The sequence below is a fragment of the Cebus imitator genome, unplaced genomic scaffold (genome assembly GCF_001604975.1).
Source record: "Cebus imitator isolate Cc_AM_T3 unplaced genomic scaffold, Cebus_imitator-1.0 Scaffold13, whole genome shotgun sequence".
Classification (NCBI taxonomy): domain Eukaryota; kingdom Metazoa; phylum Chordata; class Mammalia; order Primates; family Cebidae; genus Cebus; species Cebus imitator.
Genome location: NW_016107328.1, coordinates 7,217,856 through 7,244,464, shown reverse-complemented (window position 1 = coordinate 7,244,464; position 26,609 = coordinate 7,217,856).

The following is a 26,609-nucleotide window of genomic DNA, read 5'->3' as shown; positions in this document are numbered from 1 at the left end:
TTATTTATAAGGCCTATGTGATCTTAGCAAAGCAAGTCATTTTGCTGGGCCTACATTTTCTTATTTGTAAATGAAGGCAAAGCATAGCTATTTGTCTCTTTAGTCTCTTCCAGTTCTCCGCGAATTTTGTGTTTAGATCGCGAATGTCACTGGAAGCTAAAGATTGTCCAATAACTGTCTAGTTCACACATGTAGTTCTGTTATCTTCATTTCTAACACAATACTTCTGGTAAATCTATGTAGCTGATGATTACATGAAATAAGCTACTTATCTCCACCGTTATGTTTGACTAATTTCCTTTTTCTGGAGAGAACTGGAAAAGGAGGCTGCTGGAATTGTCTTCAGCTCTGTGGTGAACTACTAATTTGAAACCACAGGGTGCTCTTTGAGAAACTGCAGACTTGCGCCTGATAACCATTTTATGGGAATGTGCCTTGGCCCTTTAGTTGTGGTTCCCCGCAAAATGCCATGATGAGTGACATGCTTCCAGCAGATGAAAGCGCCATGGGGGTCTGAGCCAGAGACCTCTGATTATGTCACTTGGCATTTGCTGATTTCTTTCTATTTTCTGTATAAGTGAATGTCTCTGAGCTACACTTTCATTTGGATGTTTGATATTTCAATGAAATTCGCATGTGGTTAAATGAAAATGCTACCTCCAGAATGCTGTAAAGTAGACTGAGAGAATTAAGAGTCCAGCATTTTTTCAAAAGATGTAGGCAAGTTCCTCAACAACAGACCTCTTATTTATTTATTTACTTTGGAAGAGTGTTATCTTAGCAAGATATCTGCACTACCATGAGCACTGTGTTACCATTCTCTGTCCAGTTAAGGCAGGGAGTAAAGTCAATATTTAAAAAGGGACAGAAAATGGAAAAATAGTTGCCAAACCCCAGGAATCTAGTATGCATTTAAAATATATGATAGTATCTTTGAAAGGCAGTTTAAAATGGTGAAGAGCCCTACCTCTGAAACTGCACTGCCCAGTTCAAATCATAGCCCTGCCACTAGCAATTCCCAGGACTTTGGCCAAAGTATTTCACTTTTGTGCCTCAGTTTTTGCATCTGTAAAACAGTACAAAGACATCTGAGATTATGAAACATTTATGATTTCTTCCATAGTACACTACCTTCCATGCTGTGGCTCCTAAAGGACCTGAAATTCATAAGAAGCAAGACATAGGTTTATTCTCTATTTAATAAGGGCTTATTCTATAAGTAATATGCTAGGTGTAGGGAAACAAAGATTAAATAAATGTACCCCTTACCTTTCAGACCCTTGCAGTGGAATAAACATACACACACACACACACACACACACACAATTATAAGTCTAGTATTTACAGGAAAAAAATATCACTGTGAGGGTTATTTTGTTCTTGGATTTTCCGAGGAAATTATATTTGTCCTGTATATGAAAGGAAGATTGGTGATTGGGCATTACAAATAGAAGAACTAGCACTGATGAAGACAGGAAAGTACATGATATCTTTGAGAGTGTATTTGCAAAAACAGCATTACCTTTAGTTGATCACGTGCACAACAATCTCACTCATGTTATTTAAATGAGTGGTACCCTAATAATAGGAACCATTTCAGTTCTGTACATCCCTAGCAGAATGTCTTACATTATAATGCGAGTACAAGAAATATTTGGTGAATTTCTTTGAAATAGAAATGTGATTTAAATTAAAAGTTCTTTAGTATTTCAGAGGAAAGAGTAGTTCATTCCAACCTAGGAGTTTCATGGAGATTTAAAATGGATTGGTATGGGATCAAGAGAGTTTTGTGTGTGTGTGTGTGTGTGTGTGAGTTAGTTTTTCTTAGAAAGGAGTCAAATTGGAGCAAACAACATAAGAAAATGTACTTTTAATATCACTCAAGTTATTTCTTGAGCTCTCGGAGGCACATGGCTAGAGAGATGTATACACTGTTCTGATTCTATGTTATTCATCTCTTTTTTGGCCAACTATTTTTCCCTTCACCTTAAAGGAGTTCATGAGGAGCTCTCAACAAGAAAATGCCCTGCTCATGTCTACCTAACCACCTACTCTGACATTTCACATGGTCAAAGGACTTGTACCAATTCTAATTGCCCTCTGATCTTTACCATCTATTTCCTCCAACATATACTTGAAAGATAAGTTAACATGCAACCTGATACTCCTTTAGCCACTCTGTAACACACCCACATTATCTCTTACACATCTTTTGTCAGCCTCATAACTTAAAAAAGAGTCATATTTGCATTCTACAGATGATGGGCACAGGATTCAACATTGATCAGTCAGGGTATGACATCTCCCTGGCATCACTAGTTAGCCTGGAGAAGGGCAGGTGACAAAACAGGACCAATCAGAAACACCCCTAAGCTAATATAACATTATTATAATATATAGCATGTATATTATAATGTATACTAGTTCTGAGATAAAGATCCTTTTCATTTTGGATAATATACTGTAACATTCTCACAACAAATGGGGAGAATCTGTCTGATAATAAGGCCAGTAAATGAGGAATGGGAAAGTTCTATGAAATTTATGAAATTCTGTCTTTAGAATTTCCCCAACAGTTACATTAGAGAATAATGTAACTCTCTCTCTCCTTCTCTGCTCCCTTTCTCCCTCTCTCTCTCCCTTTGATTTGTATGTTTTTGCACTTTCAATTAGAAGAATCTTTCCCAGTATATGATAAGTGGCAAAAGTTGAGGAATCATCATTCCGGGAAACCATTGTTTGGGAATCAGAAGTTCAGGTAACACACGAACATAAATTCTTGCAGGTGTGGCCTTAAAAGCAATTGCGCAAAGAAGCCAGAAAACCAGAATTGAACTCACCATGAATAACTGACTAGTCAATGAGACAGAATCTAATGTTGCTCTATTCTATTAAATAGACAGCTTCACATCAGGACTTAAAAGTCATGCCACACAAACAACAAGCTACAAAGATTAAATATATAATCTTAGTCTTCAATGGCCACTCACTATTTTTAATAATTATTTACTCATTCATAATCCAGGCATTAATTTATTATTAGAGCATTCATTCAATGAATACACACATGGCCAATTTGAAGAATGTAGGAGAGACAGGATACATTTCAGAGAATGGGAGAGTTCATGATTCTAGTACTAGTACTATAGATTAGAAATTACTCTCTTCAGTTTTCTGAAGTCCCTTGAAGCATACCTCTAGCCAATGTTGCTGCCAACTACTGTTCAAACAATTGTACACTCTGTAACACTGTAGTGATGTCATAATATCTTTCTGTTAGCAGCAGCGAATCCATATGAGTCTACAGCAACCTCGATCTTGTCTCCTCAGAAGAAGAATTCAGCTGAGGGGCATAAGGCAAAGGGAGAGAGCAAGGGAAGTTTTAGAGCAGGAGTGAATATTTACTGAAATGTTTTAGAGCAGGAACAAAAGGAAGTAAGTACACTTGGAAAGGGGCAAATGAGCAACTCAAGAGATCAAGTGCATGGTTTGATTTTTGACTTGGGGTCTTATGTGTTGGCATGCTTACAGGGGGTTCCGTCCCTGCTCCCGGACTCTTCCTGTCTGCATGTGTGGTGACCTGCTAGCACTTGCGAGGGGCCACATGCAGTGTGTTTACTGACATTGTACGCATGCTCATTCGAGGCATTCTTCCCTTACCAGTCAAGTGTTCCTAGAAGGTCACATACCAGTTAAACTCCACCGATTTGCCTCTTACCGCAAATGCTTGAACCCACTCACCCATCTCCCAAGATCTTATTGGGAAGCTGCCAATCACCAGCTTCAGGGGTTTTCTGTCCATTAGGAGACTGCCTGTTCCCTGGTGCCAGCTGCAACCAATTATTATTTCAGAGAAATGGCTTGACAACCACCTGGCCATCACCTGATGGTTACCTGACATTCCTAGGGATGATGGAGGGCCCTGTCCTGCCCTGCTTATGTCTACCTAAACACCTACTCTGACATTTCACATGGTCAAAGGACTTGTACCAATTCTAATTGCCCTCTGATCTATTTCCTCCACCATATACTTGAAATATAAGTTAACATGCAACCTGATACTCCTTTAGCCACTCTGTAACACATCCACATTATCTCTTACACATCTTTTGTCAGCCTCATAACTTAAAAAATATCCAGCATATAAGTGGAGAAAGTGAAGCTCATAGTAAAATGAATAATATGTGTTACGTATTGCAGAACATCCTCAATTCACATTAACGTGGTAGAACATCATTGCCTGAGGCTATTTATAACGTGGCTCACCAAAACCCATTGCCCCAGCTAACTGGCTGAAAGCAGAAGTAAATAAAATAAATACTAACACATACTGTAGCATGTTGAGATACTATGTATAAAAAAAACTATTGCAGAAACAAATAGCTTTTAACTAATCAGCGTTGTACGGCGAGTCATTCCAAGGATATATGCGTTTTTATTATAGGTGACGGAATTGCATTAAGAAAAGCTTGAAGGTAGACAGGAATAAAGCTTTCTGGAAAATAGTTGGAAATTCAGTTAAGTTAGAGTAAAAGGTGTGTGCAGGAGAGAAAAGACAAAGGTATTTGGAAAGACATTTAGTGGGAGAAAGTTTTGGGTGTGCCTTGCCAACCCACTGTCTTGAAAAGATCAATTAAAATAATAGAAATTTGCCCGTCTTGACCAAACTGACTTCATTCCAGTCACTTACTATACATATCTGCTTACTACGCAGATGCATATTATTTCACTCTAATCACTAGTTATGAGTATTGCTCAGTTGTCCTCTATTAATATGCAGTGCACAAGATGGGAAAAAAGCTTAATGCAAACATTGCCTACTGAAACTCCCCAATCTTCACACTAACAGCATCAGAAACTTGAATGTAAATTGATCTTACAAAGCAAGATTCTTCCACTTAACAATATCTGGAATGTTTGAACTCTTCTACACATCCCAATGACAGTATATTATAAACTCAACTAAAGGGACTGGTTGAGAAAAATGGAACTATTCCATTTATGGAATGACACTAAAGTGTTTACTAAATAGTTAACAAAAACAGACAAGAAGACAACTAACATTTTACTGTGTGTCAGTCTCTTAAAACACAGCTATACATGTCTTAATGTAAGGAGAAACACTCCCTCCCAAGTATACGTCTGTCTATATTCCTAGTGAAGATAGAAGTCATATTATATGATTATCTCTCAATTATGTTATGTTGCATTCAATACTACCAATTAGGAAAGGTTATTATGCAGAATCCACCTAAAAAATCAGCAAAAAGAGAAAGTAGTATTCCATTTTGCAATTTTAAGTTTTGAATAATATCATAAATAAGCCTTTTAAAGATCATTCACAAATAAATAAAAAGAGACAGCTACTTTTTAAAGATTTTAAACATGTATCTACAGTATAAATGAACAATTCTCTCAATTTTGTATGACTAGATTATCTTCAACATGGTATAAAATACACAATAAAAGCATGCTTTGCAGATTCAAACATGGTATACTATATCTTAAACCATTTAGAAGAGAAGGCCGTATGCTCTGGAAAACTGTTAAATGACTTTAACTGTCCTTAAAGATTGTGAAGGTACTGATGTCAAAGACTCTTGTTAAGAGTTTGTGTAAATTTTAAAAGAACAAGAGGAGTGAAAAAACCCAATAATTCCAAATTAGTATATTATTTCATATATGTCATATTAATATTTATGTGTAATAAAATATTAAATTAAATTTTATAAATAGACATTAGACTTTTGAAAATATATCACTGAAATTTATGTATTTGCCCCAAAACATTCTTTGAACTGTCTCACTGAAAAAACGGGGCACTGCTTTTTATTCTATTCTGGCATAAACGATAATTTTGGCTTCAATAAAATATAATGCAGTTGGTGAAATTATTATTCTCATTTTAGGTATGAGAATAAAGAGTGTTCTCAGAAGCTTCACCAAGCTCATATGATTAGTAAATATCAGATCCTAGAGTCATTTACCTGACTCCAAAACCTATGAATGTTCCTCATTCTATTCTTTCTCTCTGGGAAAACAGAACCCATTTGTACAAGCAGGTAGTGGTGTGAGTGCAAACATGTGCACAATGATTATCATTTAAAACATTTATCAAACAGAATGTTATAGGTACAAAGAAACAGAATGTATTTCTGACAACTGGAATGGCTGCAATGTGTAAATATGTGGTACAGCTGTAAAACGTGCCCTTAATGAACATCAGTCGTGTCCATGTGTGCACGTGCCTGTGTGTGCAGGCACACTGCCTTAGTTCAGGAGATATTTTAGGTGTATTCCCTCTAATTTCCTCAAATTCAATTTTAAGATCAAAACCTTTGTTGTCAGCTAAGGACCTACTACATAAGTTCTAGACACACTGTTCTTGACGTTTAAGTTATTAAAAATGTTCAAATTATACCCCATACACTTGTTTTAAAGATGCTATGAGAGTGTGAATTTAGCTTTGTCCTTCACATCCCCATCTTCTAGAATTAAACCTTTTCTGGGCACAGATGGCCAGGTTAGACTCAGTTCTAAGGTCTGAATTGCTACATCTTTCTCTTCCCCTATCAATCCCTTTGCTTCCTGCTGTTGTCCGTGTGTCACAGGAAGGTGTGAACTCCCATTGCATGAATTCCACTATTATACTCTGAGGGCTAAACTGAATATTTCTTTAAGCTCACCTCATGTCTTTTTCTTAACCTTTGATTCTTTTTTCTTTGGCAGCTGCTTTCTCCTACACATACTCCCTTTGAAAACGGGCATTCAATTTTATTGCTATTCCTGTCGCTCTTTCTTACTCTCTGATATGGTCTGAATATTTGTGTTTCCTCAAAATTCGTATGTTGAAATCCTAATTCCCAAGGTGATGGTATTTGAAGATAGGGCCTTTCGGAGGTGATTAGGTCGAGTGAAGCCCTCGGGATTGGGTTTTGTGTCCTTAAAATTGAAGCCTCAGTAAAGTGAATTTCTACTCCACCACATGAGGATACAGTGTCACCTCCAAATCAGAAAGTGGGTCCTCATCAGACATCACATCTTCTGAGCCCTGATTTTGGACTTCCCAACATCCAGATCTCTGAGAAACAATTTTTTTTTTTTTGTAATCCACTCAGTTTATGGTATTTTATTACAGAAAACAGACTAAGAAACCCTCTATCTCTTTGAAATGACTTTCATCATAATAGCCATAAGCTCAAAAAAAAGGAAGTTTCAGGACCAAGAATAGGATACTGTCCCTTTAAAATGTCTCTTTTTTTTTTTTCTTTTTTAAAATTTTTAAAAATTGTTTTAAAATTATCTCTTGTGATTTTCTTACATGTATACCCCTTAAGATATTATGTGAACCTTCACCTTTGGAGCAATGAGAACAGATATGGTCTTTGGAAATTTAGATTTTCTGATACCTATATCCCAACTTCTATACCTTGTCTCTCTTTTTTCTTCCTCTTGGTGAACAATATTACATATTAGATTAGAATGTGGCTATCGTTACTAATCAGCAATATAACTCACTAAGTTTCCGTTTCTTCACAGTAAAATAGAGATAAAAATACCTCCCTTAGTATTTAGGTGTGAGGCTAAAAGAATAATAGATACAGAATGCTTAGTAAGTGTGAGCTTCTAATGTAATTATCATTTGTCATCGTTCTGCTTTCTCAGCTTTCTCCTCTTCCTCCTCCCCCATCTTCCTCCCTCTCCTACTGCTTCCTCTTGCTTCTTCTCCTCTTTCTTTTTCTTGTCTTTTTTTTTTCTTCTCCTCTGCTTTATCCTCTCTGGCTCCTCTTTCTTCTCCCTATGCTATTCTGTAGAGTTAATGTAATGTTTATCTTTTGAATTTGCTTGACCTCACACTGATAATATTTACCAACTAAACTTGTCTATTCTCCATATATTGTTTCTGCTCTAAGATATAACTTGTACTCTGACCACTTTAGTCCAATATATTTATTCAATTTATCAAACACCCAAAAATACTGAGTTTTGTGCCCAAGCACTGTTTTAAGCTCTCATGAAAGTAGCAATGTAAAATAAAAAAGAGTACCTCTGCACTCGCAGAATTCTGATAGGTAGAGAAGGAGACATACATCAGCATATAGAGGATGATACATAATGATATGGTTTGGTTCTGTGTCACCACCCAAATCTCATCTCAAATTGTAATCCCCACATGTCAGGGGAGGGGCTTGGTGGGAGGTGACTGGATCATGGGGACAGTTTCCCCCATGCTGTTCTCAAGATACTGAGGGAGTTATCATGGGAGCTGGTGGTTTTAAAAGTGTTTGCCAGTTGCCCCTTTGCTATCTCTCTCTCTCTCTCTCTCTCTCTCTCTCTCTCTCTCTCTCCCCCTCTCTCTTTCTTTCTCTCTCTCTCTCTCTCTCTCTCTCTCCTGCTGCAATGTAAGATGTGCCTTGCTTTCCCTTCGCCTTCCACCATGATTGCAAGTTTCCTGACGCCTCCTCAGCCATTTGGAACTGTGACTCAATTAAACCTCTTATTTCTAGATTATGCAGCCTTTGGTGGTATCTTCTTAGCAGTGTGAAACAGACACATAATAATGAGGAAAAAAAAGCAAGGTAAAGAAGGCAAATGGCAATACATAACATATGATATCTATCATATCTCAAAAATCTTTAGAGCCTAGTTGTATGACAGATGAATAAATAGACAATTATTAAGCACTGTGATAAATACTCTGACAAAGATGTTTCCTGAATATAATGGGAACAAAGACAAGGAGCACTCATTCCAGCCTGGAAAGACTAATTAAGGTTTCTGGGAGGAAGAGAATCCTGATCTTGGCCCTAAAAGGACAAGCACAAGTTAATAATATTAAAAGACATATAAGGAAATTTCAGAACAAGCAAATTATGTGAAGGCACAAAACAACAACAACAACAAGGAATAAAAGGAAAAGAAGAAAATACGCAAATAGTTAAGAATATGTAAATTCATTACAGTTTAGGGCTATAGAAAAATCTTATCGAAATTTAATATAAGCACCACCACCTTAGTGCATATCTGCCCTTCTCTTTTTTTTTCTTTCTCTCTTTTTCTTTCTGCTTCCTTTCTTTGTCTCTCTCCTTCCTGCCTTCCTTCCTTCTTTCTGTCTTTCTTTCTGTTAATTCTGTGAAGTTCTAATTCCCAGTCTCATATACTTACTATAAGGCAGTTACTCTCACTCTCTTCATTTCCGGAGTGGACCTGTGTATCAGGACTGGCCAGACACAGTATACTACACAATAATTTTTTCAATCCAAGCTGAGTCTGAATTGCCTTTCTATGTCTCCCCCAAATTCATAAGTTGAAACCAAATTCCAAGTGATCATATTAGACGCCCTTTGAGAGGTGATTACGTCATGATGATGGAAACTTCATGAATACAATTAGTACTCTTATAAAAGAGATCCCAGAGAGACCTCTCACACCTTCCACCAAATGAAGTTACAACGAGAAGACAGCATCTATGATGAAGTGGGCCCTCGTCAGACGCCAAATTTGCTTACACCTATATCTTGGACTTCCTAGCCTCCAGAACTATGAGAAATAATATTTGTTATTTATTAACCACTCAGTCTATGGTATTCTATTACAGCAACCTGAACAATCTAAGACAGAAAATTGGTACAGGAAGTGGTGTGCTGATGCAACAAATATCTAAAAATGTGGAATTGGTTTGGGAACAGGGTGATGGGTACAGACTAGAAGAGTTTCGAGTTGCATGCTAGAAAAAGCTTACATCAGCATGAAGGGACTTTAAAGGCAATCCTGGTGAGTCTTGAGGGAAAAAAAAATAAAGGAGAGCTTGCAGAGAAAATGTCAATCTTCATTTAGAGTATCTAAGCAGGCTGGATGCAGTGGCTCAAACCTATAATCCCAGCAGTTTGGAAGGCCGAGGAGGGGGAATCACTTGAGGTCAGGAGTTCAAGATCAGCCTGGCCAATATTGTAAAACCTCATCTCTACCGAAAAAAAAAAAAATTGCTAGGCATGTTGGCACATGCCTGTAGTCCCAGCTACTAGGGAGGCTGAGGCAGAAGAATGGCTTGAACCCAGGAGGTGAAGGCTGCAGTGAGCCGAGATCACACCTTTACACTCCAGCCTGGGTGACAGAGTGAGATCGTGTCTCAAAAAACAAACAAACAAACAAAAAAAGAATACCCAGGTCATCTTGAGTAGAACTTTTGGTGGAAATATGGATAGTAAAGACCATTCTGATAGATCTCAGATAGAAGCATGTTACTGGACAACAAAGGAGGGGCCACCCTTCTGATAAAGTAGCAAATAAATGTGCTGAATTATGCTGGTGCTGTGGTGTTTCATGGTAGGCAGAATATGCTAGTTATAAAATTGAATATTTACCTAAAAAAATATTTATACAAAGCGTTGATAAGGTGACTGGTTTCTCTGGACTGTTCATAGTAATGTGTGAGAAAAGATGAATGATTTACATTTGAAATTGTTCATCAAAAGAGAAGCAAGGCAAATATTTGGAAAATCCTCAGCATACCAATATTGAAAGGAATAAGAAAGCCTGCTCAGGAGAAAACACAAAATGTATGGCCAAAGGACCTTCAAATGAGATTATTCAATCATCCAAATGGAAGCCGGGAGCTCTTGTCTAAGACTATGGAAAAAGCCTTTCCCCCTCACCCCTGCCCCAAGGCAATTCAGAGATTACCAGAGAAGCCACTTGTGCCTGAGGGACCACCATGCATCAGCACCTCACAGCAAAGGCTCTGCTCCTTGCATGCTGGTCCCATGCTCCTCAGCCCCCCAGGCTGTGGCTTTGACAGGTCCAGGTACCAAGCGGGCCACAGTGGTTGCTCCTTAAGAAGACACAGGCTTTTGACTGCATTCATATGGTACCATTTCTGCTGCTGCACAACTCATGGAGCTATGGCTGTCTCCCTCTAGATTTTAAAGGATGGAGCTCCCCTTACCAATGATGAAGAGGGGCAGGGATTGCTACACACAATACATTGCTATTTTCACTTTAGTTAATTTTATTTTAAAATAATTAAAAATTAGATAAAATATCTTTCATATTTACCATCACTTTAACATTTCTTAACATATTTGTAACATTATGTACGTTTGATTTTTTTTTTGTCTGAGCTTGTATGTCATTTGCCTAAAGAAATTTTTTAAAAATATCTCTTTCAGTGGAAGTTACTAGTAATGATTTCTCTTAGCTTTAGTGTTTTAAAGTTATTTTATGTAAAGGCTTTTAAAGCATATTTGTAGAAAATTTTATATAAATGTGTATAAAAATACATATTAAATTATGTGTTTTATATATATAGTGTGTGTATATATATATATATATATATATATATACACATGACATAGACATGTTATTTATATTTTTTCTTCCCTAAAGTACTTTAAAGACGCCACTCCATTGTCTTCTGTGTTTCACAGCTTTAATGCTAAGTCTGCTGTAATTCATCTATTTATTTCTTTGTATTCATTGTGTCTTTTTTTTTTCTCTCTTTCTCTAGCTTCCGTCAAGTTTTTGTCTTTATATCTGGTTTCCAAAAGTTTTAATGTGGTGTCTACAAGTGTTCTTTTTTCTTTTTTGGTATTATCTTGCTTGATATAATCTTAGTCTCTTAGATCTCTGATTTGAAGTATTTTGTTAGCTTTAGAAAATATGTATCACCCTCATTTTCTCTTCTCCTTCTGGAATTCCAACTTCTGTCTTAGACCTTTTCAAATTTTCCCACTGGTCTTGGGTTCTTTGATCTTTTTTGTTTCTCCCTCTCTCTCCCTTTCTCTCTCTCTCCCTCTCTCTTCTTTATGCTTCAGTGTGCATTATTTCTACTGATTTATCTTTGGGTTAACTGATTTTTTTTTTCCCCTGGCCATACCGAATCTACAGATGAGCCCATCAGATGTGTTTTTTTCATCTCTACTGCTTTGTTTATTTGTTTGTTTGTTTCTTAGGATTTTCATTTGGCAAAAGATTATAGTTTCCATGACTCTTGAAGTTTTCAATCTGTTTATGCATGCTGTTTATCTTTTCCTCTAGAAATTTTAACATTTTAATTACTATTATTTTAAATTACCTGTTGGAAGATTTCAACATCTGGATCATTTCTGAATCTGATTCTGTTGTTTTGTCTCTTGATATTTTATTTTTTGGCTTTATTATATACCTTTCAAGTTTTGAGTAAATATACTTTGTGTTTAGGACATTGTTAACCGTAAGTTAATAGTATTTTCTTTACTTTTGGTTTCCAGGGAGTTTTTGTATACTTACACTAACTTTGATTATAACATACACTTTGATTTTTATTTGTTTAAAAATCTTAGCTGAATTCTGCCTAAGCCACTTGTATGATGCTCCACGTCTTTTATCTCATACCTTGCCACTAATGAACAAGTGTTTGAGGCTCACCTGTCAGTAGGAGAATTTGTCTTTCCTTGTATTTTAATCTATGTTGCTGACCTCTGACATGTTTTACTGGCTTGGAGAAAAGTTATTATTTTGTATTTTGTCCTGTACAATGTATATATAAGCCTGAAGTTGCCTGTGGCCATCTCGTGATTGAATAGGAAAAGATTATATGATAATAAGGCTAACACAAGAATTTAGTAGTGAGAGAACACAGAAAGAGACAGATTCCTTTTTATTAAAGTAGGCTGAACAATAAATACTCTTCCCAGATTTCATATTTTAGGTGGAAACAGAAACTCTCTCATTTATGCTTTTAATAAATATTTCTGGAGAACACATGTTGTTTCAATAAGCACTCTTTGTACTAGTGTAACAAGTTAAAAATCCAGGTCCTCACTTCAAGAAACTCATAGATTTGGCAAATATATTTAATATTTTAATCCAGGCCGGGCACGGTGGCTCACGCCTGTAATTCTAGCACTTTGGGAGGCCCAAGTGGGTGGATCACCTGAAGTCAGGAGCTCAAGACTAACCTGGCCATCATGGTGAAACCCCATCTTTAAAAAAAAAAAATTAATCCAACTTGGTAAATGCTAATAAGGAAATATAGAGCAAACAACTATGGAAGTACAGAACACAGTGAACAGATCCATACAGAAGGCATAACATGGATGATAGAGGCAGTTACATTTGAGTTGGATTTTAGATAAAAATTCTTGGGTCTGTTATGATATATTCAGAAAAGAACTTTATTCGAAAGAAACAGAATTTAAGAAAGTAAGGAACTATGAAAAGCCTGCTATGTAGAAGCAATATTTAGAAGTTTAATATGGCAGAAACACAGGAAGCATGGACAAGAGGAAGATGTGTATTGACTAGGAGTCATGTATGGAATAGGTCTTAAAAGGAATTCAAGATAGCGTATTTTGTTATTATTATTCAGTTTTTGATACAATATACATGGGACACACAAGTACTCGATAATACTTGCTGGGTAAATAGATGCAAGTATAATATGTTTAAACTGAATATCTCATTTTTCCCTCAAGGTTCAGTCTGCCCCTTTTTATAGAACAGGTAATTTATGCCCATTCTCTCTACCTTTTCTAACCACTAGTAATTTCCTATTCCCATGTCTCTTGCAATGTTATATTTTAAAATTGGTTTATAACACATGAATGTCTGTGTTTAGAGCATTTCATGATAATTGAAAAAGCTGGAAATTCTGGTTGAGATTCTTAAATGGTAGTGACAGCCAGGGATTGAGGAGTGGTTTCCTCCTTTAAGAAGGTTATGTGCAGTCCCCATCTGGCCTTCCTCACAATGCTGACTGTAATTTGTAGGATTTAGCATTTTCTATGTTTGCTCTGTTATCTTCAAAAACCCCTCCTTTCTATCTGCTTTTCACTATTCCCAAGTCTTATGCTGGTCATTTTGCCTGAGGCACTGTACTTGCCCAGACTGTTTTTAAATGCTCCATATCAATGCCATCCCACACATTAGAGTTTACAAGACATGATCAGGATTTTATTTGTCACTCATCTGGTGAAGTGGGTATAACAGATATGGAAAGTCTTCCCTTTATGCATATGTGTTAAATATGTACAGAAACTGAGGGTTGTATCACAGAGCTAATGAATATTAACATTCAGCTAGAAATTCACCTCTTTTGTCACTTAGTTTCAGACTCTCTCTTCTAAGACACCAGGTTTCAGATTTTCAGCTATTCTTTATATAGCTTCATCACTAAGCAATTCATTCTTCTCAACAGTCTCTCACCTCTCTGCCCTTCCTCAGGTTTCCACGCATTTTTGGTACCCTTGTTCTGTCTTTCTCACTAACTTGAGGTAGCCGGGAATGAAGAGAATGCAAATTGTTTTTAGTAGTTTAAATATTTCTGCTCCCCTCCCCCTCCAAAATCAACAAAAGCTGCTGAGTCTATGAATTTAAAAGTAGAATTTAGGCCAGTAATTATAGTTTTGGACTTGAGGAATTTTCAATGTTTCTTTTTCCTAGAATTATCATCTTAAAGATGAAATCTGAATTCCCTATCTTCTTCTTCTAGTATTTTCACATGAGAACTACAAATTTATTTATACAGCATGCCTAGTAACCATTAGGAGGGCAAGTAAGGAAAGTTAGTTGACATATTATTTGAGTCTGTCTTTCAAAACGTCATAATACCACACAGTGTAGATTCTCAAAGAAATCAGAATGTTGCCTTTTAAGCAAGACAGGTTTTTAAGAAAAGATTTTCTCCCCAACACAGAGGAAAATTAAAAATTCAGAAAAGATCAACTCAAATATGAATAATGCAAAGATCTGCCATTTGAGTAGAATAGGGGTAGCATGACTTTTAAATAACATTATTTATGAATTTGACTTTGCCTGCTCTGTGACTAAATCTTTTGTTTTCTGGCCAAATATTTGTGACATGAAAAATGGAATAAAATTTTATTACTAGTCTGATACTGCCAGAAGTATATTAAGTAGAAAGAATTGGCCTCATGAGGTGAATGGACATCACGTTCAGAAATTCATGGTATCATTCACGCAACCCTCCTTGCTTCCTCTACACCACTGACGATGTTTCTCTGTTGAAGGCGATTACGGCATGGTACAGATGAAAATGTGAATTGATCTTTCTCTGTCATCACTAAAAAAATAAACAAGTATAGTCAAATAAAATTATCCAGGGTTTTATATTTTGCAAAATGTATAATTTTTTATCAAAAGGTTAAGAAAGGCTATAGGTAATTTCTTTAGAGTGGTGTAAGTGTCCAGAGTAAGCGTGAATATGGATGTGTGTAATGGCATCTGGCATCTTTTACTCTCATCACTTTATCACCTCTATGCAATTTTGACCTCATACTGGTTTCTTCTCTCAGGCCTTGATAAGGTGCCACAAAATCAGGCCAACCTGTAATATCAAATTGAATCACTCCTGTGCATCAGATGGATAAGTTATGTCATGCTTTTGAAAGAAATAATAGTAGTCTAGCTTGATTGATTGAACCATAATACATTTCTACTTCAGCCTCTTTGAGTTGTATTTTTGGCCATTGTGTGATTCATCCAGCATTTAGAGCAATGTGAAACACACAATTGGCTCTCAACAAGTCTACATTGACTAATGTATGATAGATCAATTTGGGAAGAATTAACATTGAGATCAAAGGGACAGGGAGGTGGAATATATTTCCCCCACTGGGTCTTTCTTAACCCTAAATTCTACTGGTGACTGCTTTCCAGGACACCTCTTGGAGGCTTCTTTGAACTCATGTTCAGAACATTGAGAAATGGCTTGGGCATCTCTCTTCTGTTCATTCATCACCATCCTTGTCTCACTGCTGTGTAGTAAGCTGAGTCTGTAAATCTCTCTCAGCAGCCACAGGCATGGGAAGTTGGCCCATAGAAGTTCCAAAAGCAAGAAAAAATTTACCCAGCATATAAGATACAGAGCAGGAAGCCAAATGGAGGAATGTCCTCGCTTTCACAGGAAATTATTTTCACTCTGCCTCTATAAAAAGTAACAGATTTGACCTCTTGTCCGTCTCCACCACCTTCTTAGCTAACCTCCTGATAGAGGCTATAAGAGAGCCAGGGGGACAGGCTCAGGCAAGGAAAGGACAAGTCACTTTTCAAGAAAATGATCATCAGAAAATAGTTGGTGTCAGCCAGAGGCCACCAAGAATAGTTAAATACAGTGAGGTGCTGAACTGGACAATTTTGCGTGAAGAAATTCATAGCTATTACTAATAATTATAGAAGGAAAGTATTTGTTTCTGATAAGAAAAAACAGGCTGGGAAGAAAAATTAGGTTTAGGCTGCTTTTCTCACTGCGCCTATTTATCAAAGTTCAGACATTGTGTGTCAATAGTCTGATTCTGTTTTGATGCTGTTTGGAGACTGAAAGGTTAAAAAAGGCTGAAAGCCAAACCATGGCCCTAGACACTGAAGTCCAGGCCCTAGGCCAAATCCTCCCAAGAACTGGTTCATTTGCATTTTTCCTTGCAGTTCATGGCAGCAAGAATCTGGTGGACCAGCCCAAAAAACTGGCTGCTGAGCACCCTGGGGCATCTCCAATAACATGGATCCATCCTTACTAAACAAAAAAGGAGCATGTTCAAATGCAAGGTTCAACCAACCAAGGATCAAAGCATTATGATAAATAAAGGGCCCAGGTGATAGGATACCACCTAGGTCAGTGCACAGGAGGTGGCAGCCCAAACTGGGAAGAGTTTGACCAGCCGAAACCCTGATGGAATTACTCATGCCTCATCTATGGTGCTTCTATGAGATCCATGAGGCCTGCAGCCACTTTCTCTAACTTTTCATTCTATCGCCAGTGCCTTGCACATTGTTTGGCAGGCATTGTTGATGTTGTTGATGATGAGGCATTTTTCGTGTTGATTACATGAAAGATGACTGAATGAATAAATGACTGCTTCTGACAAAAAACAAAATATTTAATACTCTGTGATCAAGACAGAATGAGTGAATGACTGCATTTTATAGAGAAAGAAAGAATTAAAGCTTCATGATGAAGATGGAGTTAGAAAATGTTTTTAGAGTACTTCAATAAAGACATGTTTCCTAACATCAGCACACTATTGTGTTGTTTTGGCTTATAAAGAGCTTTAGCATTTAACATATGATTTGCTCATTATTATCTTAGGTGTCAAGCAAGCCAGACATTCTTTCCTTTATTTACTCAATCAATACATAAGTTCCTGTTGTTGCTGGCCAGGTTGTTAGCAATTTGGCATGCAGACCTGATTAAGATGTGATCTACTGCCCTGCCCTCAGAAGTTCACAGTCAAGTGTGGGATACACACACACACATACATACCTACAATAAAATATGTATTTAGACAAATAATTATGATAAAATGTGGCAAGCATTAATGAAGAGACCAAGAAAAGATCTATAAGCCATTGACTAATTTGCCTGTGGGAGCTGGAAAATGTTCATGAAAGTAATGACAAGTTAAAGGTGAAAAGAAATTTGGCAAATATCCAAAGGTGAGGGAAGGCTTTCCAAAGAAAGAATAAACACCAGGCATTGTTTGATACAATAGAACAGAAAATACTTGCTGAACAGTGGCAGAATTTGAGTCTAGAGAAGTTGAGGACAATCATCAAGGGTTTGGAAACATCAAGCTTGAATATTGTCTTGCAGGTCATGGGAGTGATGTAAAAATTTTAATGGGGAGGTGGGTATAAGGTGTTTAGATTTACATTATCCTGATTTTCCAGAAAGGGAATCTGAGCAATAAAAGTTAAATGATTTTTCCTGGGTCATAGGGAAAGTAATGGAAGAGCCACATTTTTGCTGTGCTGGAAATAAAATGCCAAGTATATACTTCCTGCTTGTAGCTTAATCATTAGAGACAACTTTTGTCATGTGGAAAAAGAGTTCATTGTAATCAGACTGGAAATTCATGTACCTGAAAATCTTTGGAAGGGAAAACGTAGGGGAAGGAACATGATAGAATTACAGATACAAAACAATTCTTATCAGCCTTAGTCTGTTTTACATTTTGTTCCAGACTCTGCAAATTAGCACTGACACAATGAATGTTCGTAAATTAATGAGGATAACATCGGGAAAGAATCAATCAGCCACTCTTGTTCCAAAACCCTCCTTGGTAATAATCTGATATGAACCTTGGAGTCATGACCCCAGACTAATAGCTTGCTTTGTACCCTTTGAACAAAACAATTAAATAGTCACATTCCTCTTGGTCCAACTTCCTGAACATATTAATTAGATTAAAACACAACATGTCAGGGTCCTTCGAGAGGAAGGGGTTTACTGAATTTGTATTCTCTTGCCCTATAGCTTCCAAAGGCATGTACTGTTTTCATGCAGGGGGAGCTTGTTACCTGCCCAGGCAAGCCACTTGGCCACATACCTGGTCTCATTCCTTCTAGACCTGACCCCTCATGCCTCTTCTCACCTGGACTCGACCACCCAGACATTCCTCCTCCTCTGCAGGACAAACAACCATCTCTTGGTTCCAATTGTGTTACAAATCGCCTCTTGAAATATAGAAGCCAGTTGATAACTCTTCTTGGCTCAATTTCAACATCTCATTCATCCGTCTATCCATTCATCTACCCAATCTTTAGGAGAGATGGGTTCAAATCCTGGTTCTTGCCATTTCCTATCTTTATGATCCTCAGCAAGTTACTTAAACTCTTTGTGCCTCAGTTCCCTGGCCTGTAAAATGGGGATGACAGCAGTACATATGTTTTGTGTCTTTTATGAAGATTAAATGAATTTATTTGGTGTAAAGTGATTCAAATAGAGCCTGGGTCATTTAATGAGCTACTTCTTGGTACGAAGGTTTTTGAGATTCAAGTATGAAAATGGCACTATCCCTGCTATAGACCTCTAAAACACAAAACAAATCCAACCATCCAACAGGTTAAATGCAGTGGTACACATATACAGCATCCTGAGTGCATAGAGACCACCAGGATGGCAGCAGCCAGGCTCGGCGGCTCCATGCCAAGGCTCCCTCATGCGGTTCTGCTCTTCTTGCAATTGTCTTCCCAGATCCGAGAACCTTGTTCCCTCACTTCAGTCAGGAGATAGGCCTCTTCTGAAGCTTCATCCTGAAATAGCAGCATACACTGCACTGCATCATCCTCTGTTCCCTTTCCTGGAACTATTTGGCTTCATAACTGTAAGGCCTGTGTGCCAAGCCTGTAAATAAAATCTATGTGCTCGAAACTTATGTATAAAGCCTTTGTGTGTATATCAAGCCTAGGTACCCAAAGCTTATGTGTATAACCTGTGTATCCAAGGCCTATGTCTCCCTTGGCCTAGGGTGTGGAGTGTAAGGAACATGGCTGTGCTGGGGCCAAGAGGGCACAGGCCAAGATAAACGTCCTGTGTGACTCAGCGAGTTTAGAGTGCAGGTGCGTAGCTCCGCCTGTTATTACAGTCATGTAGTCATAACATGGGAAGGCCACCCTTGGCCATAAGCTCCTATTGTCTGTAAAAGGCATAATTGCCCTGCTGACACTGTACAGATACACTTGTGCCCAGAGAGAGAAAGAGTTAAGCTGCTGACCCTGAAAGGACAGGCTGCTATGCAGATGTGTGTGGGAGCAGCTAGGGCAAGCAGCTGAGAAACAGCAGATAATGTAAGAGAGCTGCTGAGGAGACAGCTGCTGAATAAAGCTGTATTTCACCTACCTACAACCCCCTGCTCTGAGTGTTCTTCAGCTGTCTGCCAGTCCTCTATCCACTCCCTTCAGACCTCAGCATGGGCTGGAACCTGACCCTGAACCTAACAATAACACTCACCACTAGCTGGCATTATTTTATGTATTTTCCCATTTATTTGTTTATATCAGTTGTTCTCCGAGGGTGTTTTATGGGGCATGGCCATCACCTAAAAACCTTTTTGAAATGCAAATTATTGGACCCCACCCCAGAGGTAGGAAATGTGTTTTAATAGTCACCTGCAGGTGATTTGGATTCTTATTAAAGTTGAGAAACCCTGGTTTACAGTTTGTCTCCACCAGGGAATGAAAGATTCCCGAAGCAGGTACATTTTCTGTTTGCTGTGGTATTCCTGACACTTAGATCTGTCTGAGACATCATCAGTGTTCAGGTTAAAAGAATGAGTGAACAAATAGATGATGATATCTTACTTGGTGGCCAAGCCAGGATTAGCATCCAGCCAGTCCTCTATCACTCAGCTTCTTTTCTTTTACAACCTAGCCACTAAATATAATTTCAAAGAAAATAACTGCAGTGTACCAACATCAAAAGTTAAGCTACTTTTTACTTATATTCAAGTTAAGAGGTGATGAATACTTTTTTCTTTTCTTTTCTTTCTTTTTTTTCCTTTTTTTTTTTTTGATGCTGGAGAAGATATCTTTTCACTGAAGAAGATACTTAGAAAATGCTTAGTATTTATATAACACACTATCAGAAGCTCATCAAAACACTATTCTCTGAGCATGAGTTGATGCTGAAGCTGGTTTCACAATGCTCAGGAGATGTGGAATGGAGGAGCTTGACAGAAATCCAGTTTGAAGATTTTTGCATCAACTAAAGAAAGAAGAATTCTCATACCTGACAAGGATATGTCTGTATTCACCGCAAACAACCAATGGGAGGGGTGGAAGGAGGGAGGAGGAAATGATATAGGTCTATTACATGATGTTTCCCAAGGAGTGGTCACTCTCTCTTCACCTGTTGAGCACCATGGCCACAATCCTACAGCCCATACCACCCCTGCAGTCCTGAACTATAGCCATGGCAAATCAAGAAGCCAGAGAGAAGAGCAACAGAAAGCTTTCTTTAGAGATATGGCTGAAGACAAGGGCAAGAGCACTTCAAGAGGTAATTCAGTTGTCAGAAGATCAACAGATCCACTTCCAAAGAAGGAACTGAACAAACCTGAGTCTGTGATTACATGTCAGTGGGGAGAGGTTGGGAAGTTGTCAAGTGAGGCTACAAATTACATTGAAGTGCAGACCTTTAGCAAAGACCAAAACCATCATGAGAGGCAATCAGTTTGTTCTAAAAGCACAAAATGTTGCCTATCCTTTCTTCCAATGTTTCCTGTGTTTGGTCCAAAGTTATTGCGCAAACAGCAACAATAAACAAAGTGTTGTTTTCTTAAGCCTTGCTGTTACCTCCTTTAACATGGGCTTAAAATTTCATTTCCTCAGTCATTTATCTTACTTTGCATAAATGCAATAGATTCTTATACGGCTTTAAGTAGTATATTAAAGTATATTCTATAATTTTTATTTTGTAATTTTTATAAAGTAAAAACATATGAAGAGTTCTTGTTGTTGGGAACTCTTTTAGCAAAGATAGGCTAGGTTCTTCAGAGATAAGAAATCTACCCCTTTAAAATGACTTGCTTAAACAAGATTTACTCATGTTCAAGCTACATGTTTAATGAGGTTTGTGGAGGGGTTTGAGGTTGTGCCCCACATAGTAAATACAGGGACCCAAGTGAATTCCCTAATATCTCAACACATGGCCACATGGTCAACACAGAGGGGAAAGGCGGGTGAATCCATCCAGAAGTGACACGTCAGTCTTCTTACAACCTGAACCAACCACATGCTCCTTCAAAAGGGACTGGAAGGTGGGGCACCAGATAAATAAATAAATCTGCGGTTACCATTTCTGCAACAGAAACCTAGGTGCTCAGTAAGTAGGACTGAAAAACAAGGGCTGGAGTCTACCACTTTCAAGTCTCATTATGTGCCAAGTACTGTGCTGTCAACAATGCATTGCCTCATTTAGCCTCACGACAATCTTTGAAATTGTGTGTAACTACCTTTATACACACACACACACACACACACACACACACACATATATATATACGCACACACACACACACACGCATGCGCGCACGCACACACACACACACACACATATATACACACACACACAGATACAAGAGAGGAAACACAGCTTGTCTACTCTCTCACTTAGTAAGTGGCACAGTCAGGATGTAAATAATATGCCTTGTACTTGACCCTGCACCCCCACCCTGCCTTTCAAGAGCACATGTAACATATAAGGGCTCAGTTTGAGAGCATTTGATAGTCATTTCCAAGGGCAGACTTCCCTGGCCTCCAGAGGTCAGATTCCCTTGTTCTTCATTCTCACTGCACTCTAAGCTTTTCCTTTAGACACTTGTCCTAATTTTAGTTAATCATTGGTTAACCTCTGTCTCAGTCATAGGATAGAAGTTCATAGTAGATGAAAATGTCACTGGAGCAAGAAAAATACATGTCTACTGACCATACATTTCCTCCATTGGGCATGGGCCCCCCACACAATTAGCTGTCAGTAAATATGACCAAATGAGTAGCAATCACTTCTCTGCTCTTCTCCCGTTTTCATTCCTCTGATTCACCCCCAACTCAAGCACATTAACATTTCAGAAATGCTACACTTATTTTACGTTACCAATCCCTTCAGGCCTTCCCATTGCTTACAGCATTTGGTTCCAACTCTACCTGGTGTTAAACCTCTGGCCTCAAATATCTTTTCCAGATTGATGTGGCATGTCCCAGTGGCAGAATCCACTGCTACAACCCATGCACTCTGTCCCATTAATATGCCCGCCTGGTAGATTCTCCCTACTTTTAAATGATGATTTTAATTTAGAAGTAGGGATTTAGAGGCTCTAATTTGTAATGGAGCAGAAAGAGGGCATTCTAGATGAGAGGACCAATATAATCAAAGGCAAGGAGCCTGGCTTGGCTTTGAGTAGATTTTATATTTCAAAAATGTAAAGATTTCCATTTAAAACGGTGACCTCAGGTTTGGTTTTGTTTCCCAGACTCCTGGGTTAGTAGCTACTAAGCTATTTTTTTTTTTTTTTTTTAAGTAGAGATGCAGTCTTGCTGTATTGTCCAGGCTGGTCTCGAACTCCTGGGCTCAAGCAATCCTCCTGTCTCAGCCTCCCAAAGTGCTGAGATTACAGGCATGAGCCAACACACCGGCCCATACTAAGCTATGTTGATTACTAACACCCTCCATTCTTTTTTTTTGAAAGGACAACGTTTCCATAACAACCACTTTTTAGATAACAACTTTGCCTTTTTGAAGGTTGGAGGTGCTTGGGAAAGTGGAAAGGAACAGAGTGAAATGGAAGTCATTTCTGTTTAGCCACTGAGTGCCAGGCCCTTTGCCAGTTGCTTATAACACTTTTGTTTCTATACATTAACTCTGAAATGTAACGTGTTTTATTTCCACTTTACAGAAGACAGGATGAAAGTTCAGTGCTTTATAATAACGTGAACAAAACCAAATGACAAGTCAATTCTCAGACTTAGGTTTGTCCAATATCCAAGATAATGCCAATTTTATTCTGCTCTTGTTACTCCAAGTGTGGTCCTCAAAACCCCAAAAATGAACACCGTGTAGGAGCTGAATAGGAACACAGCGTGTCAGGGTTGCCCTAGGCCTAACTACTGAGTCAGAATCACGCACAGGGTCAAGTGTGAGACACACTGTGCTATACGAGGCTTTCTTTACTGCATATGAGAATCACTTGGAGAGTTTTAAAATAAGCCCAAATTCTGGGTCCCACCCCAGACCGATGAAGTCAGAATCTCTGCGGGTGGGTCAAGGAGATCAATGTATCTTAAAAGCTCCCTTACCCTCAAATGATTTGAATGTGCAGTTAGAATTCAGAACGACTGCCCTGCACTGTCCTACCTCACTGTGGGCAAATAGATCAACCCTTCTTCTAGTAACAGAACTGCCTTATTATAAGAGATTTGGCATTCCTAAATAGAGGTTACTGACATATGTTCTAGTACTGAAATAAAGCCTAGAATCCAACAGAACCACGAAGACTGTTCATTGCTGTTAATGTAACTCTGAGAGACGTGTTTTCTAAGCTCAGCTAAAAAATAAGTAAGTAGATAAATAAATAAATAAGTGAAATCTAATGCCTCTTTACTTTGAATTAATATTTCAGACTGTTTAAAGGGGGACTGATAAAATCTTGTTTTCTAAGCATTTAATGCCAAAATTGCCAAAATACCAGTAAACGTCAAAGAGGTCTTTAAAACTCCTATTCCTCGTAAAAAGAGAGCAACGACTTGTTAGAGGAAAGATAGTAATACGTGGTAAAGTATTATTATTAGAGCCTACAAATTAAGCCCTTAAAATCATTCTGGCTTCCCATCTTAGGATAATGAGAGGGAGAAAGCATTTAATCTTTTAGTATCTGGTAGGATGTTCCTCTTACGGAAAGACAAGTTGATATTGGGAAAACATGAAAAAAAGCCTCCTTGGAGTAGGTGATTCCTAAGGCATGTAAAAAGGATTCATGTTGTGGCTTCAGAGACAGAGCACCCACCTGATTTACAGGAGGCAAGGAGCTCAAGATGAAAGAGGATGAGGGTGAGAAGGAAAGAGAAAGAGAGTGAGGGGAAGACAAAGGGAAAGGAAGAGGAATTCTATGTGCTCAGTGCCATAACCCCTTACAGTGAATTGTAATCTGATGCTAGGTTTCTTTTAGAAAGTGGTACAGGGGCTTAGTTCTGATTTTAGGTTTACATGGCACCTATTTGGAGTTAGGATATAAAAATATGATGTTAGTTCTTGGACATTTGCTAAAATCTTGGAGAAGATTTTGGACATCCCTAAGCTTTGTAAATTTGAGGGTTTGTAGAAATTAATTCTAAAAAAGCAACGTTCTGACTGGCTTCAGCCTGGTTTATCAGGCAAACATGTTGTTTTCTTCCTTGCAGTACCATAGTAACATTCGGAGATTTTGTTGCTACAGTTAGTGGCTTGCCATCTCCACCAAATGAAAAAGAGTCAATTCCTAAAAAATTTTGGAAATTTTGAAATAATCAGGAGTTTATAACGCATTGTGTATTATGGGTTTTTAGGTAAAATAGGGGCACTTTCAAAGGGAGTAGAGATAGAGTCCTTCCAAAAGGTCCTCCTCCTCAGAGGACAGCTTCTCACTATATTTTGCTTCTTAAGGCCACATGAGCCTGTCAGTTTCCCTTATCCCTACCTCTGCTTGGGTTTTCTCCCCCATCAGGGTCTGAGGTGGACCTGCCTCCAGCCCTCACATCAGATGAGCCACTAATCACCTTTGAGAATGAAAGAATTCATTCACACAGAGCAACTCAAAGCACCAAGAGACATAGGTATTTGCAAGCCGAGTTCCAAACATTTCAAAAGGGTTGAGCATCAAGCAGGTCAGTTGCCCAAAGGGATAGCCAGGGCTAGAAAAAGGCAACTGTAAAATGTCAAAAATCTTACTGTGCATAATGGGTTGAATTGTGTCCCCTAAAAAGAAATGTTCAAATTTAAATCCTGGGAACCTCAAAATGGGACAGTATTTGGAAATAGGGTGTTTGTAGATGTAATTAAGTTAAGATGTGGTCATACTGCATTAGAGTGGGCCCTATATCCAGTGACTGTTGTTCTTATAAGAAAAGGAGACCGGACACACAAAGAATTGAACACAGAGAGAGGTCGTGTGAAGACACTGCCAGGAATTAGAGTTGCACTGCCACAAGCCAATGAATGCCCAGAGCCAGCAGAAGCTGGAATAGGCAGGGAAAGGTTTTCCCTAAAACCTCCAGAGAAAACATAGTCCTGCCAACATCTTGATTTCAGAACTTTGACCTCCAAAAATGTGAGATAGTTTTTTTTTTTTTTTTTTTTTTTTTGAGATAGTTTTTTTTTTTTTTTTTTTTTTTTTTTATTTTTTTTTTTTTTTTTTTTTTTTTTTTTTTTTTTTTTTTTTTGAGACAGAGTTTCGCTGTTGTTACCCAGACTGGAGTGCAATGACACGATCTCAGCTCACCGCAACTTCCGCCTCCTAGGTTCAAGCAATTCTCCCTCCTCAACCTCCCTAGTAGCTGGGACTACAGGCACGTACCACCATGCCCAGCTAATTTTTGTATTTTTAGTAGAGACGGGGTTTCACCTTGTTGACCAGGATGGTCTCGATCTCCTGACCTCGTGATCCACCCTCCTTGGCCTTCCAGAGTTCTGGGATTATAGGCGTGAACCACCGCGCTCAGCTGAGATAGTATCTTTGTTGAATTTAGTCATCCAGTTTGGGGTCATTATTACAACAGCTCTAGCAAATGAATACAAGCCGGGAGTGAAATTTAGTGACCAGACAGCCATGCAGCTAGAGGCAAGCAGGTTGCATTTACTCAGCTATGTTTCTTTGGCTGTCCAGTTCAGGGATCTCATAATAATCATTACACTACATTGTAAATTTTTCTTTGTATATTTCAAGCCTGATAAGAGAGACTGTCTTGCTCATGGTTTAGCCCCAGCAGTAAGCCCAGTGCCTGCCACATACCAGGTGCTCTGTAAATTTATCCAATTGAATCAGTGGGTTGACTTGGATCACAAGCGGAGGAGATGGAGGAGGTTAGCACAAAGATCTTTCTAATGCTAAGTATCTCTGCTATGGGAATAACTCAATAGCAGAGAAACTCAGTATTTTGCTTATTTAAATACCTGGCCTCCCACATGCCTTCCCCACTTTTGTTTTTCTGCATTTGGGTGTTGTGATCTGCCTAGGGATGCAGAGCACAGTCTGTACCCTATCCGTGTGTGATTACTTCAATATCAAGCAGAGCTGATCTCTCAAAGGATCCTGGCACTGCTGTGTATGCCAAGCGTTACCACAGTATGTACTGGCATCCTCCAG